Below are 24,882 nucleotides of genomic sequence, written 5' to 3'. Positions count from 1 at the left end.
CAATTTGGATGGACAAGACTAAGAGACAAGCTTTCAAATGAATTAAAGCTCTGTCTGGGTTTTTGATTAATTAATAAGCTGGAATGGAAGATTGCTGCTAATCCTCCGCCCCGGCCCGTGCTACGAGCATTCTGACAGTTAATGTGACTCGGGGGTGTTGACTCATTTAAACTAACATATTCATCCTGCTGTAACCAGGTTTCTGTTAGGCAGAATAAATCAATATGTTGATCAATTATTATATCATTTACCAACAGGGACTTAGAAGAGAGAGACCTAATGTTTAATAGACCACATTTAACTGTTTTAGTCTGTGGTGCAGTTGAAGGTGCTATATTATTTTTTCTTTTTAATTTTTATGCTTAAATAGATTTTTGCTGGTTATTGGTAGTCTGGGAGCAGGCACCGTCTCTACAGGGATGGGGTAATGAGGGGATGGCAGGGGGAGAGAAGCTGCAGAGAGGTCTGTAAGACTACAACTCTGCTTCCTGGTCCCAACCCTGGATAGTCACGGTTTGGAGGATTTAAGAAAATTGGCCAGATTTCTAGAAATGAGAGCTGCTCCATCCAAAGTGGGATGGATGCCGTCTCTCCTAACAAGACCAGGTTTTCCCCAGAAGCTTTGCCAATTATCTATGAAGCCCACCTCATTTTTTGGACACCACTCAGACAGCCAGCAATTCAAGGAGAACATGCGGCTAAACATGTCACTCCCGGTCCGATTGGGGAGGGGCCCAGAGAAAACTACAGAGTCCGACATTGTTTTTGCAAAGTTACACACCGATTTAATGTTAATTTTAGTGACCTCCGATTGGCGTAACCGGGTGTCATTACTGCCGACGTGAATTACAATCTTACCAAATTTACGCTTAGCCTTAGCCAGCAGTTTCAAATTTCCTTCAATGTCGCCTGCTCTGGCACCCGGAAGACAATTGACTATGGTTGCTGGTGTCGCTAACTTCACATTTCTCAAAACAGAGTCGCCAATAACCAGAGTTTGATCCTCGGCAGGTGTGTCGTCGAGTGGGGAAAAACGGTTAGAGATGTGAACGGGTTGGCGGTGTACACGGGGCTTCTGTTTAGGGCTACGCTTCCTCCTCACAGTCACCCAGTCAGCCTGCTTTCCCGGCTGCTCGGGATCTGCCAGGGGGTAACTAACGGCGGCTAAGCTACCTTGGTCCGCACCGACTACAGGGGCCTGGCTAGCTTTAGAATTTTCCACGGTGCGGAGCCGAGTCTCCAATTCGCCCAGCCTGGCCTCCAAAGCTACGAATAAGCTACACTTATTACAAGTACCGTTACTGCTAAAGGAGGCCGAGGAATAACTAAACATTTCACACCCAGAGCAGAAAAGTGCGGGAGAGACAGGAGACGCCGCCATGCTAAATCAGCTAAGAGCTAGTAGCTACGCTAAGCTAGCGGATTCCTAAAAACACGCAAAGTGAATAATGTGTAAATAATTTAGAGGTGATTCAGCAGAAGGAGTGCTTTAGTTAAGGCACGTAAAGATTACACTGGGAAACAAATCGTAATCTAGATAACTAGATCAATCTAACTGCGCAGATTAAACAGCTAACAGATACAGAAAAACACCGCTGTGCTCCGGAACAGGAAGTGATACAATGCCACAGTGACAGCCAACCACCAGTAGAGGCAAGCAAGAGGATCCAACCAAGGATTAGGGTTTATCCATTGCCCGTTCATTTACGCCCCCTGTTGTGGGTCCGTGTTCCTACACTTTCACAACAGGATTTCTCGGCCAGCGTCATGGATCCCGAGGGGCGTCAACCATCGCTTGAACAGCCAATGGAAGAGCGAGGTTTACAGGCGCCAGCAGGAGGCGTGTTAGGTGAGCTGCAGCACATCTTAACCGCTTTCACTGCTCGGTTGGACTTGGTAACCGAGCAGAACGTTATTCTCAATCGGAGGATGGAGGCTTTCACCGCCCAGGTGGAAGCGCGCGCACAGGGCGCTGCTGCAGCACCTCCTCCTGCTGACCGAATGCCAGATACAGACATTCCAGTGGTCGTTCAATGAACCTCCCCTCCATCCCCTGAAGCATACATAAGCCCTCCGGAGCCATACGGAGGTTGTGCCGAGACGTGCACAGACTTCTTAATGCAATGTTCACTCATCTTTTCACAGCGTCCCGTCATGTACGCGTCAGACGCTAGCCGGGTGGCTTCCCAGAGCACGCGCCTGGGCTACGGTGCTCTGGGAGCAGAATTCACGGCTCCTAACGACATATACTGGCTTTGTGAGGGAGTTCAGATAGGTGTTCGACCACCCTCATAGAGGCGAGACCGCTTCAAGCGTGCTGCTGTCGATAAGACAGGGGAGTCGGAGCGCAGCGAAGTATGCTGTCGACTTCCGCATCGCGGCAGCATGAGCCGGCTGGAATGCTGTTGCGCTCCGCGCCGCCTTCGTAAACGGACTGTCTCTGGTCCTTAAGGAGCACCTGGTGGCGAAGGACGAGCCACGGGATTTAGACGGGCTTATCGACCTGGTAATACGGTTAGACAACCGATTAACAGAACACCAATGAGAGCGAGGCGAAGGGCATGGTCAGGCACCAGCCGTCCCTCTTCCTCCCGGGTCCGAAAGGGAGCCGTCTTCCCCACGCTCCACAGCCAGGGCACTCCACGTGACGACAGCTCCCCCTTCTGCCGTTATTAGGGAAATGAGCAGGGCCAAAAAATCAGATCAGAGACAAAGGAGGCTGGTCCGTGGGGAGTGTTTTCATGCAGCTCAACCGAGCACACGCAGAAAAACTGCCCCAAACGGTCAAAACAGCAGCACTCGTCCTTAGAGACTGGGCTAAGGGTGGGTCATAACACTCACGCGGGGAAACCCCGACGATCTGCACGCATCCCAGTTAAGATCCTGAGTGGGGATCTAACCCTTCACGCCCCAGCACTGGTGGACACGGGGTCGGAGGGGAATCTGCTGGATAGCAGATGGGCAAAGGAGGCTGGGCTCCCTCTAGTGGCCTTACCGTCATCATTGTTGGTACGGGCACTAGATGGCACCCTTCTTCCACTAATCACACACCAGACACAGCCAGTGACATTGGTTGTGTCTGGAAATCACAGGGAGGAGATTGTGTTTTATGTAACACCTTCTACCTCCTGAGTGATTTTGGGTTTTCCATGGGTGTTAAAACACAATCCCCGGATTGATTGGCCATCTGGGGTTGTGACGCAGTGGAGCGAAACCTGCCACCGGGAGTGTTTAGGATCCTCGGTTCCACCCGGTGTGACAGCTAAGGAGGAGGTTTTAGTCCCCCCCAATCTGGCGGCGGTGCCAGCTGAGTAGCATGACCTTACTGACATCTTCAGCAAAGATCTGGCACTCACACTGCCCCCGCACCGTCCGTACGATTGTGCCATTGATTTGATATCGGGTGCTGAGTACCCGTCCAGCAGGCTGTACAACCTCTCACGTCCGGAACGTGAATCAATGAAGACCTACATCCGGGACTCGTTAGCTGCCGGGTTGATCCGGAACTCCACCTCCCCGATGGGTGCCGGTTTCTTTTTTGTGGGCAAAAAAGACGGCGGACTCCGTCCATGCATTGACTACAGAGGGCTGAATGAGATCACGGTTCGCAACCGATACCCGTTACCTCTGTTGGATTCAGTGTTCACGCCCTTGCATGGAGCCCAAATTTTCACTAAACTGGATCTTAGGATTGCTTATCACCTGGTTTGGATCCAGGAGGGAGACGAGTGGAAGATGGCATTCAACACCCCGTTAGGTCATTTTGAGTACCTGGTCATGCCGTTCGGCCTCACAAATGCGCCCGCGACATTCCAAGCGTTGGTTAATGACATCTTGCGGGACTTCCTGCATCGGTTTGTCTTCGTATATCTGGACAATATACTCATCTTTTCCCCGGATCCTGAGACCCATGTCAAGCATGTACGTCAGGTCCTGCAGCGGTTGTTGGAGAACCGGCTGTTCGTGAAGGGTGAGAATTGCGAGTTCCACCGCTCTTCTTTGTCCTTCCTGGGGTTCATAATCTCCTCCAACTCCGTCGCCCCTGATCCGGCCAAGGTTGAGGCGGTGAGAGACTGGCCCCAACCAACAAACCGTAGGAAACTGCAACAGTTCCTCGGTTTTGCAAATTTTTACCGGAGGTTCATCAAGGGCTACAGTCAGGTAGTTAGCCCCCTGACAGCCCTGACCTCCACTAAAGTCCCCTTCACCTGGTCGGATCGGTGCGAAGCTGCGTTTAGGGAGTTGAAACGCCGGTTCTCGACTGCACCAGTTCTGGTGCAGCCCGATCCAAAACGCCAGTTTATAGTTGAAGTGGATGCCTCTGACTCAGGGATAGGAGCCGTGCTATCCCAGAGCAGGGAGTCCGACAAGGTTCTCCACCCATGTGGCTACTTTTCCCGCAGGTTGACCCCGGCTGAAAGGAACTATGACGTCGGCAATCTGGAACTTGCGGTGAAAGAGTGGTGAAAGAGGCTCTGGAGGAGTGGAGACATCTGTTGGAGGGAGCTTTGGTACCATTTACGGTTTTCACGGACCATCGGAACCTGGAGTACATTCGGACTGCCAAGCGTCTGAACCCCAGGCAAGCCCGCTGGTCACTGTTCTTCGGGCGTTTTGACTTTCAGATCACATATCGCCCCGGGACGAAGAACCAACGATCTGATGCCCTGTCCCGGGTGCATGAGGAGGAAGTCAAGACCGAGCTGTCAGACCCAACGGAAACCATCATCCCCGAGTCCACTGTCATGGCCACCCTCTCCTGGGACGTGGAGAAGACTGTCCGGGAGGCCCTGACACGGAACCCGGACCCAGGGACTGGTCCGAAGAACAAGTTGTACGTCCCACCAGAGGCCAGGGCTGCAGTCCTAGACTTCTGTCACGGTTCCAAGCTCTCCTGCCATCCAGGGGTGCGAAGAACCATGGCAGTGGTCCGGCAGCGCTTCTGGTGGGTGTCTCTGGAAGCCGACGTCCGGGAATACGTCCAGGCCTGCACCACCTGCGCCAGGGGCAAAGCCGACCACCATAAGGCCCAAGGCCTCCTCTGGCCTTTGCCCGTGCCTCATCGCCCCTGGTCTCACATCGGCCTGGACTTCGTCACGGGCCTCCCGCCGTCCCAGGGCATGACCACCATCCGCACGATAGTGGACCGGTTCTCCAAGGCGGCCCACTTCGTGGCCCTCCCGAAGCTCCCGAGGGCCCAGGAGACTGCAGACCTCCTGGTCCACCACGTCGTGTGTCTGCATGGGATTCCATCGGACATCGTCTCGGATCGTGGTCCTCAGTTCTCCTCTCAGGTCTGGAGGAGTTTCTGCAGGGAACTGGGGGCCACCGTAAGTCTCTCGTCCGGGTACCATCCCCAGACGAATGGACAGGCAGAGTGGGCGAACCAGGATTTGGAGCAGGCCCTCCGCTGCGTGACCTCCGCACACCCGATGGCCTGGAGCAACCATCTGGCCTGGATCGAGTACGCTCACAATAGCCAAGTATCATCTGCTACCGGCCTCTCCCCGTTTGAGGTGTGTTTGAGGTACCAGCCCCCATTGCTAGTGGAGGGAGAGGTCGGGTGCCCTCGGTCCAGGCCCACCTGAGGAGATGCCGTCGGGTGTGGCGTACCGCCCGCTTTGCCCTGCTCAAAGCCCGGACGAGAGCCAAGGCCCATGCAGACCACCGGCGTGCCCCGGCCCCTACATATCAGCCCAGGCAGGCAGTTTGACTATCCACAAAAGACATCCCCCTGCAAGTGGAATCCAAAAGGCTCAAGGACAGATTCATAGGACCTTTCACCATCCTCAAAGTCCTCAGTCTGAAGCTGAAGCTGCCAGCTTCACTGCGGATTCATCCCATCTTTCACATGTCACGTCTCAAGCCCTGCCATACCTCTCCACTCTATGCCCCTGGACCAGCGCTGCCTCCTGCCCGGATCATCGACGGGGAGCCGGCTTGGACCGTGCGCCGGCTCCTGGATGTCCGTCGGAAGGGCCGGGGGTTCCAGTACTTGGTGGACTGGGAGGGGTATGGACCAGAAGAACGCTCCTGGGTAAAGAGGAGCTTCATCCTGGACCCGGCCCTCCTGGCCGACTTCTACCGATGACACCCGGACAAGCCTGGTCGGGTGCCAGGAGGCGCCCATTGAGGGGGGGTCCTGTTGTGTGGGCTGCTGAAGAGGAGGTACTGCTGGCCCACCACCAGATGGCGCCCTGCTTGAAGTGCGGGCTTCAAGCACGAGAGGGCGTCGGAGCAAACGGGAGTGACAGCTGTCACTCATCATCAGCACCAGCTGTCACTCATCCATGACTCATCACCATCACCATAAAGGCCGGACTGCAACTCCACCTCCCCGCCGAGAAATCAGCTACCATAGAGGTAATTTCTCTGCTGAATCTAAACTGAGTCACAGTCTGATCTCTTTTGCAGCCGTTTTCCTGTGGTGTTTCCTTATCTGCTGGATTGGCATTTGGTGTGAATAGTGACGGCTTCGCCTCACACCCCAACCAGATAAGTGGTTAAACAGGAGCTGCACGAGTGTGTTATTGGAGGTGGAGGTTCTCCCTCCTTAAGGAACACAGACTGAGGGATTATTGAGTGTGCATACTCACACTCATCTGTACTGTTTGACGGTCTGACAGCTGGAGACGGTGGCCACCTGGGGACCCAGGACTTGGCGGCTCCGGTGTTCTTCAGATCCGTTGGCGGTGGAAGCCGTGTGGTATCCGGCTCGTTTCTGGACATCTCCTATCCTCGAGCCTGCCCACACGTCACTCAACGTATAATTGACTGTATTTCCAAACCTGTTATTGTCTGTATTCCGTTGTGCACGTCATAACATTAAATTGTTACTGTTTTGGCTTATCCATTGCCTGTTCATTTACGCCCCCTGTTGTGGGTCCGTGTTCCTACACTTTCACAACACATCATCTGTAAATGGAAGAAGTTTGGATCCACCAGGTGTCCAGGTGTCAGGTTTGGTGGACAGAGACGTCTGGACACAAATGCTGGACTCAACAACACAGCTCTGGTTTTTAAGATCGTTTACTGACTGAATCAGCGGGGTCCGGTACACAGAAAAGCAGTCCAAAATCAGCAAACAAATCAGAATCATCAGGTGTTAGGCATGGTTGGATAAACAGGCAGGTGGTCAAAACACAAAGTGGAAGCAGGACTAGAAAACACGGAATACAGGGCTGGAAACAAAGGCACAAAGTGCAACAATCTGGTGAAGAACTAGTGACACTTAAATACACCCAGGTGATGAGCTGCAGATTAGAAACAGGTGTGTGGAAGGTTTCAGAACAGGGTGTGTCCCAGACAGTGTGCACCACCCACCTCCAAGCACCAAGAGGGACAGACAAGAGAGATAGGGAAAGACAAAGCCCAAGCAGGAAAAACGAGACGAGAAATTACACACAGAAAACCAAACCAAACTCAACTAAGCAGAACTAAACAGAACAAAGCATAGTACAAAAAGTCCAGATCATGACACCAGGACTCTTCCTAGAGCTAGCTGCCGATCTAAATTGAGTGATCGGGTAGAAGGACCTTAATCAGGGAGGTGTCCAAGAACCTGATGGTTGCTCTGTCAGGACAAAAGGACAACCATCTCTGCAGCAATCCACCAATCAGGCCTGTATGGTAGAGTGGCCAGACTGAAGCCACTCCTTAGAAAAAGCCACATGGCAGCCCACCTGGAGTTTGCCAAACAGCACCTGAAGGACTCTCAGACCATAAGAAACAAAATTTTCTAGTCTGATGAAAAAGACTGAACTCTTTGGCACTGTGAGACTAGTCAGGATTGAGGAAAAGATGAATGCAGCAATGTACAGAGACATCCTGGATGAAAACCTCCTCTAGAGCACTCTTGACCTCAGACTGGGACGATGGTGCATCTTTTAGCAGGACAGTGACCCTAAGCATACAACCAAGCTATCAAAGGAGTGGCTTCAGGACAAGTCTGTGAATGTCTTTGAGTCCAGCTAGATCCCAGACCTGAATCCGAATTAACATCTCTGAAGAAATCTGAAAATGGCTGTGCACCGATGCTCCCCATCTAACCTGATGGAGCTTGAGAGGTGCTGCAAAGATGAATGAGCAAAACTGCCCAAAAATAAGTGCACCAAGCTCGTGGCATCATATTCCTGAAGACTTGAAGCTGTAATTGCTGCTAAAGGTGCATCAACAAAGTACTGAGCAAAGGGTGTGAATACTTATGGCTTGTGATTTCTTAGTTTTTTATTTTAATAAATTTGCAAAAATTTCAAAAAGCTTTTACATGTTGTCATTATGGGTGTTGTGCGTAGAACCTTTAGTGAAACAAATGGATTTCCACTTTTGAAAAAAGCTGTACATAACAAAATGTGGAAAAGTGAAGTGCTGTGAATACCTTCTGGATGCACTGTAGGCATCCAGCATTTAAAAATGCTCCAATCATATTGAAAGCTATACCACATTATTTGTCTGATCACAACAATATCAAAAAGGTATAGTTTGGACTATCTACGAATTTTATGGAGTTATGGGGTAAAAACAACAAGAATGGTGACAAAGGTCAATTTCAGTTTGTACAGGGGTTAGAAGTTAAAGTTGCTCCAATTTTGGTAAAAAGTTTTGCAAATTATTGGTTGAACTAATAGGATTAATAAATGAAATAGTTTTGACTGTGTTGAATGCTTGGTCTGCAAGGTAAAGGTAGAGCAATGTCGACGTCCATTGGATTCTATGACATGTGACATATGTTACCCTGTAACATGATAACTAAGCATGCCACATAGTGCAAACTATTCCTTTTTAAAACCCTATTAACTCAACCAATAATTTGTATCACATTTTACAATATTTAGAGCAACTTTAACATCTGACCCCTGTACAAACTAATGCTGACCTTTGTTACCATTGTTGCTGTTTTTACCCCATAACTCCATAACATTCAGTCATAGATAGTCCAAACTATACCTTTTTGGTATCGTTGTGATCAGACAAATAATGTGGTATAGCTTTCAATATGATTGAAACATTTTTAAATTTTGACCCCTGTGTAATTCTTCAATTGACCCCTACCTGGCCGCCTACTGAAAATTCAAGTGGCTACTCAGTTTTTTCAAAAGAGTAATGTCTAAGGAGTATTTGTGCCAACTTTGGTGCTTCTTTCCAGATTTGAAGGATTCCTCTGTAAATATTCTGTTATCTGCTGCACTATCACTCAAAATTAGCAGCAACACCACATTCACACAATGAAACTTTAATCTTAGTATTTTGGCAGCTGAAGGTTTCATTGCCTGGCTTCAGCTTTTTCATTAACAATTCACAACAAGCTGGCACGGTGCCTTAGTGGTTAGCACTGTTGCCTCACAGCAAAAAGGTCCTGGAATGGCTTCCCACCTCGTCCTTTCTGTGTGGAGTTTGCATAATTCTCAACAGATGGTGGACGGATGGTCAGGGAACATGAAGTATGATTACAGTCTGACAGAGACCTGATCTCAAAGTGTTTTATTCTATTGTTGCGAAGCAACTCAAAATTCTTTTTTTGTTCTTCGAAGTCACCAAAGCACCATGCAAACTCAGTGCGCAGTGTACTGTTTATCAGCAAAGTGCGTATTTGGGAACACCGTTGTGCCCAGTTGGTTCAACATTACTTGGCAACAGGGAAAGTGTGACAAGTTGCACTGGTGAATTTGTGTCGCCCATAAAAGCAGCTTCACTTGAAATGCCTTCACTGCGTCATACATGTCAGTGATCATGCGGTCACGTCCCTGGAGCTTGAGGTTTAAGGCATTGAGATGAGCTGTTATGTCAGCCAGAAATGCCAACTCGCATTTCCACTTTTCATCCCTAAAATTGGAGGAGTCTTTTCCTTTACTGTCCATGAACTGACAGATTTCGTTGCTGAGCTCAAAAACTCTGTTGAGAACTTTTCCCTGACTTAGCTAACGCACCTCTGTATGATCAGGAATGTCAGCAAACTCTGAATCTATCTCCTGCATAAAGGACTGAAATTGCCGGTGATTTAAACCTTTAGCTCGGATAAAGTTTAGGATTTGTGTTACAGTGCTCATTACATGGTCCATCTTCAGGACTTTGCCACATAGTGCTTCCTGGTGTATAATGCAGTGATATGCAGTTAACTCACCAGTACAGTTCTCCTCCTGCATCTTTACTCGCATCCTTCCCACTAGTCCTCTTTTTTCACTACACATAGATGGTGCTCCATCAGTAGTAAGTGCAATAAGTTTGTCCTAGGGCAGTTTCATGTCGGTTATACTTTGACATACATTTTCAAAAATGTCTTTTCCAGTCGTCGTCCCGTGCATCGATTTAATGTCCATTATTTCCTCTGTAATGCGCAAATTGGAGTCCACTCCACAGATGAAGATGGCCAGCTGTGCAGTATCAGTCATGTCAGTACTTTCATCCACAGCAAGAGAGTATGCAATAAAATCTTTGCTTCTTTCACTCAACTGTGTTCTTAAATCAGTGGCCATCTCACAAACTCGATCAGCAATCGTATTTCTACTCAGGCTTACATTTGCCAACATCTGCTTTTTGTCTGGACATAACACGTCAAACACCTTGATCATGCAGCTCTTCAGAAATTCTCCCTCTGTAAATGGCCTGGCTGATTTGGCGATCTCCTCTGCCGCGATAAAACTTGCTTTCACAGCAGCTTCACTTTGTGATTTTGCACGGGTAAAAAACATCTGCTGAAGTGTCAGATTCTTCTTTAACTCTTCTGCTTTCTGTATCTTCTGCTCTGCATTCAGGTCTTTCAGGTTATGCTGATGTTTTGTCTCATAGTGCCGTCTTTGATAAAATTCTTTAATTACAGCCACATTAGCTCCACAAATGAGACACACGGGTTTACCGGCAATGTCAGTAAACATATACTCAGCCTCCCATCGGCTTTTAAAGGCTCTGTTTTCACAATCGACTTTTCTCTTCTGCATCGTGAGGGCTCAATAATTCAGGCGCAATAACTTGCAGCATCATAAGCTAGGCTAAATAAGCACGAAGCGTTTGGCAAGGCAGCTGAAGCACTGCATTATGGGATCTGGCAAGGCAGCTGAAGCTCTGCATTATGGGATCTGTAGTTTATTGTGTTACCAGCGCTTCATATCGCCGGGCCATTAATAACAATATATAAAATGATCTCGCGGGCCAGATAAAATTACACACCGGGCCGGATATGGCCCGCGGGCCTTGAGTTTGACACATATGGTTTATACCATATTGCATTCTTTAACATTGTGAGAAAGGGGATTTTTCTTGAATTTTTAACAGAATTCCAAAATACTACAATTTCAGAAACTAATCTGTGCTGTTAGGTGGCGCTATTTCTCTCTACTGAAACTAAAGAACTGAGGCGATTCAAACACCTATGATAGTGTCTTTCTGTAGGACAGATATATATGGAGCCTGTCTCATTTTCATTGTGTGAAATCACTTTGTCAGAGCTCTGCCGCTGTATACCAGCAGTGAAGATACTGAGGATTTGAATCGATATAACAGGTCAAGAGACTAAATTCCAGTATATTGGTAATCAAGTATTCTGTGACTAAACATTCTTAGTTTGTGTCCAACATGATCAAACATAGATGTTGTTTCATTCTGTCACTTTCCAAAGGTTTAAGAGAGTAGAAAAATGTATTTCAGGATAATAACCCTTTGGATTACTTTGGGATTTGTAGCCAACACTTTGTATCAGGTAAGATTTTAGTTAAATGTAGGGCTGGGAGATTAATGTGTTGTAATTGTAAACATACTGATATAGTGAACTACCAAGTCCAAAATGTCCCTGAATGCCTGATTCACAATCCAGGACAGTCATCAACCCAAACACTGTGCATCTTCATTCAGCTTCTCAGTGCTTGATTCCACAAAGTTCACAGAAAAGTCAAGCACAATAAATGTTTCGTCACTGACAAAGGCACCCAAGGTATTGGTCACCCTTAGCTTACCCACCACTCAGCCAATGCAAACACTGTACAGAATTGCATCAAGAACCTATGCATGATGAACCTCAAAATTCATTGGGAAGAAGTCAGATGCTGCCTCCACTGCACACACTACTCCCAGGGCTCAGGTGTCGGCTGGCTAAGATGTGGGGATTACTGTCATGGTCTGCCTTTGTCTGCCTCTCTTCTTTCCTTTTTTTTTTTAACCATGTGTATAGTTTGTTAGTTCCCCCCAGATATTGCACTGCAAAGCCTCGGAACACCTGCTCATCACTGCCACACACCTGACGTGCATGAATGGCTCATCATCAGCAGGTTACTTAAACCCGGGATTTCAGCTTATTCACTGCTGGATTCTTGGTTTTCCATGCCATGGAGCCAGATTCTTGCATCACATCCTGTATGAGATTCCATGACTTTGACCTCGTCTTTTCTGCAGCGTCCATACACTCTGACGTCGGAGCTTTCCGCAGCTCATATCAAGGTAACCTGGCAAACTCTAATTCTTGTATTAGAGCCTGGTGTTTCCAGACACTTTCGTGTGCAGCTTCAATGTGCCCCTGGCTCCACGACAATCTACACCACGTCACTTTAGATCTCTCCATCTCTCAGCTACAGAGCGCGTAGCTCTGCCACGTTTCAGTTAAGTTCTTTCATGTTCTGTGGAATTCCGCTCTCATGCAACTATCTGTGAACTGTTCCAAGAACTAGTACCAAGAGCTATTACCAAGAACTGTTTCCAAGAACTGTATGAACTCTGATATCAAACCACTAAGAACTTTCCAAGTCATTTCTAAAGTCAAGTCCTGTGTCACCAGACACGCAGCACTTGACCTCTGAAGATACCTCTTGTACTGTGAACGATTCCTGAACAGCAAACCTTATTTCCTGAACTGTGAACATTATTCCCACAAATGTGAACATTCCTGTTTTGAGCCTTCAGTGATATGTCAGTTGTTAAAGGCTTCAGTGTTACGATTGCAGTCACTCACCTCTCCTCTCCTCTGTTCACCTAATTCCTGTCCTTGGCTCTGTGCACCCACCTGGTTCTGGATCCAGTTCCCATATACCCCAGGATTCCAGTTTCTTTTCAGACTCCCAAGTCTGTCCATGTGTGCACTGCAGCTCCCAGAATTCCACAGCTACAAGCGGGCCCTGTTTTGGCTTAGCAGGCTGTCTAACCAGCGCAGCATTGTTCATATGTTTATTGTAAATAAATCTCTTTTCGTTCACAACCAGTTCTGTTCATTGCTCCCAGCGTTTAAGTCCATCACCTGTAGCATTCCGGTCCCGTCCAGACACCTAACCATAACAATTATATAAGTTCTCATGATCCTCCTGAATGCAAACTGATCAGTTTAATCATAAAAATCCTGTCGATATTCACATTCACATTCACAGTCATTTAATCAGTACTCACAGAACCAGGATGTAGTCAATGAATCATGAATGCCTCCCTGAGCCTGGTTCTGCTGGAGGTTTCTTCCTGTTAAAAGGGAGTTTTTCCTTCCCACTGTCGCCAAGTGCTTGCTCACAGGGGGTCGTTTTGACCGTTGGGGTTTTTATGCAATTATTGTATGGCCTTGCCTTACAATATAAAGCGCCTTGGGGCAACTGTTTGTTGTGCTTGTACGTTCCTTGCCTGGTACATTTTACTCTGTAGATGGAATCCAGGCAATCACCATTTCCTTTTGAGAAAAGGACAACGGGCCCTTTTTTCATTCAATTGCAGTTGAGATGATTATATCCCAAAGCAAAGCAAAGCTTGCTTACTCCATCAAGATAAAAGTATCTCCACCCTCAGCAGCTCAGCCTTGATGCCATGGATCCCTGTGGCCTAGCCACCTTAAGCTGCTTTACTACCTTTGCAGTTTCACTGAGATTTGTTGATTTCCAGATAATCAGAAAATCAGCAACAAGTACCCATGCACCAGAGATGTACAACATCAGGGAATGAGGATCAGCCTAGTATAGCTGTACAAAGTAGCAGGTCACTAGCACAGTACAGTGCTCTTATCTGTCAGGGCCATAACTGCATCAGTTGCCATAACTGCAGCTGGACAAGGTAAAGGGTTGGAGGAATGCAGTGCACTGATTCCTTTGGAATCATGGATAGTGTCACAAGACCACATCACCTGCTCATGGATTCCACAGAGATTCCTCAAATAAATATTTCCTTGTCACCCCTCACTGCCATCAAATCCTGCTTTCTCAGATTATTCTACAGCTCCACCAAGATGTGTACTATGACTCTGAATGATATTAGAGATGAAACATTGTCAGTGAATACTGGGTACTACAATGCAGTCTTTGACAGCTTTAAAAGTCTTGTTGCAGAAGAATTCCCACATTCCATCCAGATAATTTGTTGTGCTCATGTTTGCAAGTGCTCCTTTCAGAATGCAAACCAGTCCAGACAGATTTAACCTGGGATACCAAGCAGACATCAGTCTGTAGCACTTCAGATGAATCCTTGGCGAAGCTGCAACAGGTCTGTAGGGTACATCCATATATGATTCTGCATCATCTTCCCAGAACAACACAACAGAGACATCTTGCAACATGACACTCGTGCATGCACCCAACCCTGACAAAACCTCATCTGCTCTATTTTTAGGCTTTTTAAAACATTTTTATTCAGCTATTCCCAAAAATGATTTTAATCAATCCAGTATTGATTTAGAATGCTAACACCTCCAGGAGCTAAACAATGACACAATGTAAGGCTAGGGGACAAACTAAAAACACTCCAACTACTTCTAATGCTTCGGCCACTTCTGAGGACATTTTTTCGCATATTTAGTAGTGGCAAGAAGATGTGTTACTGTCACACTTGGACGCTAACCAGACACTAATGGTAGATGTCTTTGGTATCCGGTATGTTTCCAAGATCCTTGGATACCTCTGGAATGCCTTTGTATCAAATGAGCAGTTCCTTAGGGAGAGTCAGACAAGACGTATCACTTGCATTGTGAGGGAGTGTCATCTGCAACATTTCGGCCAGACATCATGTCGGCACAAAATAATTTATGTATGAAAAAGAAATGAATGAATCCAGCACACAGAAGCCTCAGTGTTGCCACACTGGCAGCTGGAGAAGGTCTAGGGTGCACTCAGTTTTCACCTGGCTGTGACAGATAGGTGGTTAGTTTTGAAAGGTGAGGCTGTATCAGTTGTCTACTTGGGTGGTTGCCATCCAGAACCCAAGGCTGTTCCATGGTGTGGTGGATGTGGGGACACCTCTGCATGCACCAGTACTTGACTTGAGCAAGAGGCAGGCAGGGATTTCTTGTTGTGTGTGGGCCGCTGAAGAGGAGGTACTGCTGGCCCATCACCACCAGAGGGCGCCCTGCCTGGAGTGCGGGCTCCAGGCACCAGAGGGCGCCGCCGCCTGATGAGAGCAGCCAGGATGACAGCTGTCACCCATTACTGGACACAGCTGACTTCACTCAGTACGGAGGTATATCAGCAGGACAGCGTCTCCACCTCAGTGCCGAGATATCACCTTGAGTTTAAGGTAATCACCTCTGCAACAGATACTGTATCTTTGTGACGATACATTATAAACTTTTCAGGACAGCGGAAGGCCAAGTGTTCGGATAAGTACTGACCTTTCCTGCTTCAGTGTGACAAGAGGTGGAGGCGGCTTTGCCCCTCTCATCTACTGGGTGCGGTCGCATCCCAACCTGTGTGTTTGTGTTCTTTCCCGCCAGCAGTACCGGATCCGACGAGCGGAGGCAGTGGCCACCTGGGAATTCGGGACTTGGCGGTTCCAGTACTTCTGGGTTTCGGTGGCAGAGGAGATCTGGGTGGTTCCGGTTCAACTAGGACGGACGTCTCCTACCTTCGGGCCTGCCCACAAGACACCAGCAGATTTCGGCTTACAAATTGCTAATTGTTGTATCAGTTGTGCTATTTTCACAACAGTAAAACTTGTTCTTACTTTTCTCCATTGTCCGTTCATTGCGCCCCCTGTTGTGGGTCCGTGTACCTACACTTTCACAACAGGATATCTCGGCCAGCGTCATGGATCCCGAGGGGCGTCAACCGGCTGTTGAACGGCCACTGGAAGACCAAGACGTGGCGGAGGCTTCGGGAGGGGTAATCGGTGAGTTGCAGCGGATCCTCACCGCTTTCACCTCTCGGATCGATTTAATGACCGAGCAACACGTTCTCCTAAACCGCAGGGTGGAGGCTCTCGCCGCACAAGTGGAGGCACGCCCTTCGGGCGCCGCTGCGGCTCTCCCTCCCGAGGACCCTGCGCGCGAAAGTAACGTTCCACTGGTCGTTCAACGGTCCCTCCCTCCGTCCCCAGAAGCATACATAAGCCCTCCAGAACCGTACGGAGGCTGTGTGGAGACGTGCGCGGACTTTCTTATGCAGTGTTCGCTCGTCTTCGCTCAGCGTCCCGTGATGTACGCGACTGATGCTAGCAAAGTAGCTTATGTGATAAACCTGCTTCGCGGGGAGGCACGCGCTTGGGCTACAGCGCTCTGGGAGCAGAACTCTCGGCTCCTTCATACATACGATGGGTTTGTACGGGAGCTCAGAACGGTGTTCGATCATCCCAACAGAGGAGAGTCCGCTTCAACCGCACTACTGTCCATGCGACAGGGACGTCGGAGCGCAGCTGCCTATGCAGTCGCCATCCGCATCGCGGCGGCGAGATCCGGCTGGAATAGCACTGCCCTCCGCGCTGCCTTTGTAAACGGACTGTCTCTGGTCCTAAAAGAGCACCTGGTGGCTAAGGACGAACCGCGAGATTTAGATGGGCTCATTGATCTAGTCATACGACTCGACAACCGGTTAGAAGAACGCCGTCGGGAACGAGGCGAAGGGCGTGGCCAGGCACGCGTCGTCCCTCTCCCTTCCGGGTCCGATCGAGCTCCGCCCTCCCCACGCTCCTCTGTTCCTGCGCTCCGTGCGCTTACGGCTCCCCCTGCTGACGAAGCTATGGACACGAGCAGGGCAACATTTAGGGCACCTGGAGCACAAAGGAGGCGGGCCCACGGAGCTTGTTATGTTTGTGGTTCGAGTGAGCATATGGCAAACGACTGCCCCGAGCGGTTAAACTCCAACGCCCGCCCTTAGAGACTGGGCCAGGGGTGGGCCAAAACGTTCACGTGGGACACACCCACATTGCTACACGACTCCCAGTCACAATCCTGTATGAGGATTCGACCCTGAAGGCCCCAGCACTGGTGGACACGGGCTCTGAGGGGAATCTGCTTGACAGCAGATGGGCCAGGGAGATAGGGCTCCCTCTGGTGGCTCTTACCTCGCCTGTGCAGGTTGGAGCACTAGATGGCTCCCTACTCCCACCAATCATGCATAAGACACCTCCAGTAACTCTGGTGGTGTCAGGTAACCACCGGGAGGTGATCGAGTTCTTCGTGACTCAGGCCACCTCCCGTGTGGTTTTAGGGTTTCCATGGATGCTTAAGCACAATCCTCGGATTGATTGGCCGTCCGGGGTAGTGGTGCAGTGGAGCGAAACCTGCCATCGGGAGTGTCTCGGTTCCTCGGTTCCTCCCAGCTCCCAAGCTAAGGAGGAGGTCCGAGTCCCGCCCAATCTGAAGGCGGTGCCAGCGGAGTACCATGACCTCGCTGACGTGTTCAGCAAGGATCTGGCTCTCACGCTTCCTCCCCACCGCCCGCACGATTGTGCCATTGATTTGGTTCCAGGCAGTGAGTTCCCGTCCAGTAGGCTGTACAACCTCTCACGGCCGGAACGCGACTCAATGGAGACCTACATCCGGGACTCATTAGCCGCCGGGTTGATCCGGAATTCCACCTCACCGATGGGCGCAGGTTTCTTTTTTGTGGGTAAAAAAGATGGCGGACTTCGTCCATGCATTGATTACAGGGGGTTGAACGAGATCACGGTCCGCAACCGATACCCGTTGCCCTTGTTGGATTCAGTGTTCACCCCCTTGCATGGAGCCAAGATTTTCACCAAGCTGGATCTTAGGAATGCGTATCATTTGGTTCGGATTCGGAAGGGAGACGAATGGAAGACGGCATTTAACACCCCCTTAGGTCATTTTGAGTACCTGGTCATGCCGTTCGGTCTCACTAATGCTCCTGCGACCTTCCAAGCGTTGGTAAACGATGTCTTGCGGGACTTCCTGCACCGGTTCGTCTTCGTATATCTAGACGATATACTCATCTTTTCCCCGGATCCTGAGACTCATGTCCGGCATGTCCGTCAGGTCCTGCAGCGGTTGTTGGAGAACCGTCTGTTTGTGAAGGGCGAGAAGTGTGAGTTCCACCGCACTTCTTTGTCCTTCCTGGGGTTTATCATCTCCTCTAACTCCGTCGCCCCGGATCCGGCCAAGGTTGCGGCGGTGAGAGATTGGCCCCAACCCACAAGCCGTAGGAGGCTGCAACAGTTCCTCGGCTTTGCTAATTTCTATAGGAGGTTCATTAAGGGCTACAGTCAGGTAGTTAGCCCCCTGACAGCCCTGACCTCTCCAAAAGTTCCCTTCACCTGGTCGGACCGGTGCGAGGCCGCATTCAAGGAGTTGAAATGGCGCTTCTCGTCTGCACCAGTTCTGGTGCAGCCCGATCCTAGCCGCCAGTTAGTGGTTGAAGGGGATGCCTCGGACTCAGGGATAGGAGCGGTGCTCTCCCAGAGCGGGAACACCGATAAGGTCCTTCACCCGTGTGCCTATTTCTCTCGCAGGTTGACCCCCGCTGAACGGAATTATGACGTCGGCAATCGGGAACTCCTTGCTGTGAAAGAGGCCCTCGAAGAGTGGAGACATCTGTTGGAGGGAACAGCCGTGCCATTCACGGTTTTCACTGACCATCGGAACCTGGAGTACATCAGGACCGCTAAGCGTCTGAACCCCAGGCAAGCCCGCTGGTCACTGTTCTTTGGCCGTTTTGACTTCCGGATTACCTACCGCCCCGGGACCAAGAATCAAAGATCGGACGCATTGTCCCGGGTGCACGAGGATGAAGTCAAAACGGAACCGTCGGATCCCCCGGATCCCATCATCCCGGAGTCCGCTATCGTGGCCGCCCTCACCTGGGACGTGGAGAAGACCGTCCGGGAGGCCCTGACCCATGTCCCGGACCCCGGAAACGGACCAAAGGACAAACTATACGTCCCACCAGAGGCTAGGGCTGCAGTCCTGGACTTCTGTCACGGTTCTAAGCTCTCCTGTCACCCAGGGGTGCGAAGGACCGTGACAGTCGTCCGGCAACGCTTCTGGTGGGCATCCCTGGAGGCCGACGTCCGGGACTACATCCAGGCCTGTACCACCTGCGCCAGGGGCAAGGCTGACCACAAGAAGACCTCAGGGCAGCTACAACCACTGCCCGTGCCTCATCGCCCCTGGTCCCATATCGGCCTGGACTTCGTCACGGGTCTCCCGCCGTCCCAGGGAAACACCGTCGTCTTCACGATAGTGGACCGTTTCTCCAAGGCGGCCCACTTCGTGGCCCTCCCGAAGCTTCCAACGGCCCAGGAGACAGCGGACCTCCTGGTCCACCACGTCGTCCGTCTGCATGGCATCCCATCAGACATCGTCTCCGATCGCGGTCCCCAGTTCACCTCACACGTCTGGAGGAGTTTTTGCCGGGAACTGGGGGCCACGGTCAGCCTCTCGTCTGGGTATCACCCCCAGACCAACGGGCAAGCAGAGCGGGCGAATCAGGAATTGGAGCAGACACTACGCTGTGTGACAGCCGCGCACCCGACGGCCTGGAGTACCTACCTGGCCTGGATCGAGTACGCTCACAACAGCCAAGTGTCATCTGCCACCGGCCTCTCCCCGTTTGAGGTGTGCTTGGGGTATCAGCCCCCCTTGTTTCCGGTGGTCGAGGGAGAGGTCGGTGTGCCCTCGGTCCAGGCCCACCTACGGAGGTGCCGTCGGGTGTGGCGTGCCGCCCGCTCTGCCTTGTTGAAGGCCCGGACGAGGGCGAAGACACATGCAGACCGGCGGCGGGCCCCGGCTCCCACGTATCGTCCTGGGCAGGCAGTGTGGTTGTCCACCAAGGACATTCCCCTTCAAGTGGACTCCCCCAAGCTCCAAGAACGATACATCGGTCCCTTCAAAGTCCTCAAAGTCATCAATCCCGCCGCAGTGAGGCTTCAGCTTCCGGCCTCACTGCGGATTCACCCAGTGTTTCACGTCTCCCGGATAAAACCCCATCACACCTCACCCCTCTGCACCCCGGGTCCGGCACCACCTCCTGCCCGGATCATCGACGGGGAACCGGATTGGACCGGTGCGTCGGCTCCTCGATGTCCGTCGAATGGGCCGGGGTCTTCAGTACCTGGTGGACTGGGAGGGGTACGGCCCCGAAGAACGCTCCTGGGTGAAGAGGAGCTTCATCCTGGACCCGGCCCTCCTGGCCGACTTTTACCGTCGCCATCCGGAGAAGCCCGGTCGTGCGCCAGGAGGCGCCCGTTGAGGGGGGGGGTCCTGTTGTGTGTGGGCCGCTGAAGAGGAGGTACTGCTGGCCCATCACCACCAGAGGGCGCCCTGCCTGGAGTGCGGGCTCCAGGCACCAGAGGGCGCCGCCGCCTGATGAGAGCAGCCAGGATGACAGCTGTCACCCATTACTGGACACAGCTGACTTCACTCAGTACGGAGGTATATCAGCAGGACAGCGTCTCCACCTCAGTGCCGAGATATCACCTTGAGTTTAAGGTAATCACCTCTGCAACAGATACTGTATCTTTGTGACGATACATTATAAACTTTTCAGGACAGCGGAAGGCCAAGTGTTCGGATAAGTACTCACCTTTCCTGCTTCAGTGTGACAAGAGGTGGAGGCGACTTTGCCCCTCTCATCTACTGGGTGCGGTCGCATCCCAACCTGTGTGTTTGTGTTCTTTCCCGCCAGCAGTACCGGATCCGACGAGCGGAGGCAGTGGCCACCTGGGAATTCGGGACTTGGCGGTTCCAGTACTTCTGGGTTTCGGTGGCAGAGGAGATCTGGGTGGTTCCGGTTCAACTAGGACGGACGTCTCCTACCTTCGGGCCTGCCCACAAGACACCAGCAGATTTCGGCTTACAAATTGCTAATTGTTGTATCAGTTGTGCTATTTTCACAACAGTAAAACTTGTTCTTACTTTTCTCCATTGTCCGTTCATTGCGCCCCCTGTTGTGGGTCCGTGTACCTACACTTTCACAACATTTCTGCTTTCTTTTTAGTTTACTGCTTCACTAATGAAGCTCCACACTGTGCTGTAAGGTAGGACCAGATCTTATGAGCGTAATATAAATAGCTGTCAATGGCAACTGTTACTATTTAAAAATATTTATTTATTAAAAAATTAATTTGATTAATTTATTGAATAATAAAATGTTCTCCTCATGTTTGTGTGGCTTCCCTCTGGTGCTCCGACTTCAGGTTAGGTGAATCGGAAACTTTAAATTGACCTTAGGTGTGAGTCAGAGTGTGAATGTGTTTGTCTGTCTATACGTGGACCTGTGAGAAACGGACGTACTGTCCAGGGTGTACCCCCGCCTCTCGCCCAATGACTACTACGATCGGTTCCATCCCCTCCATGACCCTTAACAGGAATAAAGAGGTATAGAAAATGAATGAATGAATGAGTTGTTTAGAGCAGTGATTCTCAACCGGGGTGCCGCGGCACCCTAGGGTGCCGTGATCGATCGTCAGGGGTGCCGTGATCGATCGTCAGGGGTGCCGTGGGTATTTTTCATATTCGCGATTATTTTTCATATTCGCGATTACCGTGAATTATTTATTTTATCCACAAAGCATAAAACGTCAGAATCTGATGTCAAACGTGCTGCAGCCTCGCTCTCGTCTTAAGGCGGGACAATAACAAGGATGCTGACGACCGATTAAAACAGTGCCGTCTTCTTCAAAAGCCGTCTAAAATGCGGAGCTGTCGGTGTGTGTGTGTCTGTGCCTGTGTGCGCGCGCGCGGAGTTAACAGGCTGCAGACTGCGAGGGAGGGGGTGGGTGAGGGAGGGGAGGGGGTGAGGGAGGGGAGGGGGTGGGTGAGGGAGGGGAGGGGGTGGGTGAGGGAGGGGAGGGGTGAGGGAGGGGAGGGGGGTGGGTGAGGGAGGGGAGGGGGTGGGTGAGGGAGGGGAGGGGGTGAGGGAGGGGAGGGGGTGGGTGAGGGAGGGGAGGGGGTGGGTCAGGGAGATTCCTAAATGCAGGCGCGACACGTTCAGTGCGCAGCGAGCGCGGAGCAGAGAGGATTTTAACCCAAGTGAACGTTAAAACGGAAACGTGAAGCTGCCTTTACTTCTCTCTGAACTTTCTCTAAAGGTGTGATTCTGCCGTTACCGTCCTGTTCACACCATGTGCGCGTCGTATGCTGAATTTATGAGATCATGAGATGAAATAAATGGTCAAATATCTTTAAAAACATATTTAAAAAATGAGAATATATGAATGAACTGAGCCACAAAAAAAAACAATGTTCAAACGCACAGATCACAAAAAGCAGGTGAGAACTCTGAACTTTAACAGCTGTTCAATCAATTCAATCAATTTTTTTATATAGCGCCAAATCACAACAAACAGTTGCCCCAAGGCGCTTTATATTGTAGGCAAGGCCATACAATAATTATGTAAAACCCCAACGGTCAAAACGACTCATCTTCAAGCGCTTATCCGGGATGGGGTCACAGGGAGTATGCCAGCTAAGGCAAACAGTGTGGTCTTTGTAAAGTCTAAAATATGCATCAGTATGAATATAAAACAGCAAAAGAATAAAAAGGATTGACTCATGTTGTAGCGCAGCCGTTTCCCCTGTTCCTGGTTATCTGCCTTTCACAGGTCTTAAATCTCTGGCTGGTATTATTAGCAGATGCAGGTTTGGCACCAAAGCGTCCAGAGCTCACCTCTGCAGGGTTGATAGGCTGGGTGGAGAACTGCAAAAAAAAGAGCATTTTAATGATTTTTAGTGGAAGGGAGAGGGGGTTGTGAAGATGCCAGATGTACCCCCCCCCCACCACCACCACCTTGCTGCTAGCAGGGTGAGATACAGATTTTGTGGCTCACTGTTTAGAACCATGTAATCTGCAAGACCTAAAAACACGATTTCTGCAGAATCACTGTCTGTATATCTGTTTTTACTTTATTGCACAGTACAGTATTTTATCAAACAGTTTGAAATAAATCTTTTTGTTGTTGTCCTACTCTGATGTAGGTATGAAAGGCTCCATTAACCAGGTAAGAAGTTGAAACATATTCTGAATGTGTGATATAACTGGTGGAATTATTCACATCTGGCGTGTAAAGGCTTTTCCTCTCTCTTTATGTGAGCAAATGTGTGTTTTATTATTGTATCCAAGGCAAAGCGACTGTCTCTAAGTTTCCATCCTCCTTCTCCTCCCTCTGCTTTGGAGCGGCAATTTCCTGAACCAAAGCCAGGAAACTCTGCGTCGGTCAGCCGAGAGACAGAGAGGATTGTGGAAAGAAGGGGAGGAAGGGGTGAGGAACGAGGGAACTTTATATAGATGCATGTCTGCAGCTACGCCTCCGTGAGCTGATGTCTACGGATAATCTCCAAGTGGTAAAGTAGGAGAAAGCTGCGTTTAAAAGAGAGAAATGAAAATGGGAGAGAGTGGGCACGAGAATGCACACTTCAGAGAGGAATGATGTGAAACAGCACTAGAGAGAGACAGGAGGGAGGCAGGAGACAGGACGAGGAACAGAGCTGCAGAGTCATACATACATCACACAAAATCAGTGTCCATCATCTTCCCTCAGGGGGTACTGACCCCAACAGCCACAAAGAGGGGGGCACTTGATTTCAGTTCCCACAATTCTGTGCTTTGAAGATGAATTTTTGAATTTTCATAGCAGCACTGGCAGATCATCAGCACTGGGCGTGACTCAACTCAACTATTTGGTTTGTTTTCAAAGAAGACTGAACACATCAAGGAGCTCAGGATCAGTCAAAAGTACAGAAGATCACATCATGGATGGCAGGAGAATTATTCACCTGATGAAGAAAAACCTTTCACCAAAGGTGGTCAAAAGACATTCCAGCAGATACTATTAGCGAGACATTTGCATAAAATATTTTGTTTGCAGTTTGAGCACATAACTACCCTTCTACTGGTTCACTGTCTTTGCAGAAGTAGCAGATGTGGTTATGAGGAAATTCACTGTATTGTTCCAAACATAAGTTATTTTCCTTTTTTTGGAAATACATCTGAAAAAATGGGGTCATCATACAGTCAAGGTTCAGACTTTTACATGTCATATACAACCACAGCCGAAGGTGGAACCAAATACCCCTGAGAGGAGTTTGCCTCTGAGGACTGAAGTAACCTACCCTTTAGTTTACAGTGCTCTATGGCAGAAAGACACAGTGATCATCCTGAAAGGTGTTTGGTTTGAAAGCTCAGAAGTTGGGTAAGTTAACCAGCAACTGAGGAGAAGTGATTATGCAAGCTTTAAATTCATGGAAATAAATGCAGCAGAATTATCAAGCATGGGCGCAATTTGGTGAGGGATAGGGAGGACATGTCCCCCCCCCACCTTTTCAACCAGGGGGGACAGAATATGGTATGTCCCCTCCACCTTCTGACATATATGTGTGTACTTGAAACATGCTATGCCAGTCTTATGTGCAAACCATGTCAGTCTTATGTGCAAAACCATGTATCTTTGTTTCTGCAAGTTTGTATTTTTAGCAGCACTGACTTATTTACAACACCTGTTTCTTGATGTCACATTCGGAATTTTCTGGGACTGCATTTGCCCAGATTTGAAACCAACAGTAGTTGCCTCTAGGGACTAGTGTCTACACATAAGTATCAATAGACCATATGGTAATTTATTAAATTCTGAAAGTTAGAAAAGGAAATCAGAAAAGCTATCTGGGACCTCAGAAAGCCCATCTGTAATTATTGCTTGATCTCCAAAATCAGTCTATGCAAGTGAAATTATGTTCAGTATGAGTGTTGTCATTAGTGCTACTTTGAAAAT

This window comes from Thalassophryne amazonica, chromosome 8 (assembly GCF_902500255.1).
Source record: "Thalassophryne amazonica chromosome 8, fThaAma1.1, whole genome shotgun sequence".
Taxonomy (NCBI): Eukaryota; Metazoa; Chordata; class Actinopteri; order Batrachoidiformes; family Batrachoididae; genus Thalassophryne; species Thalassophryne amazonica.
Note: the sequence above shows the minus strand (reverse complement) of the source record.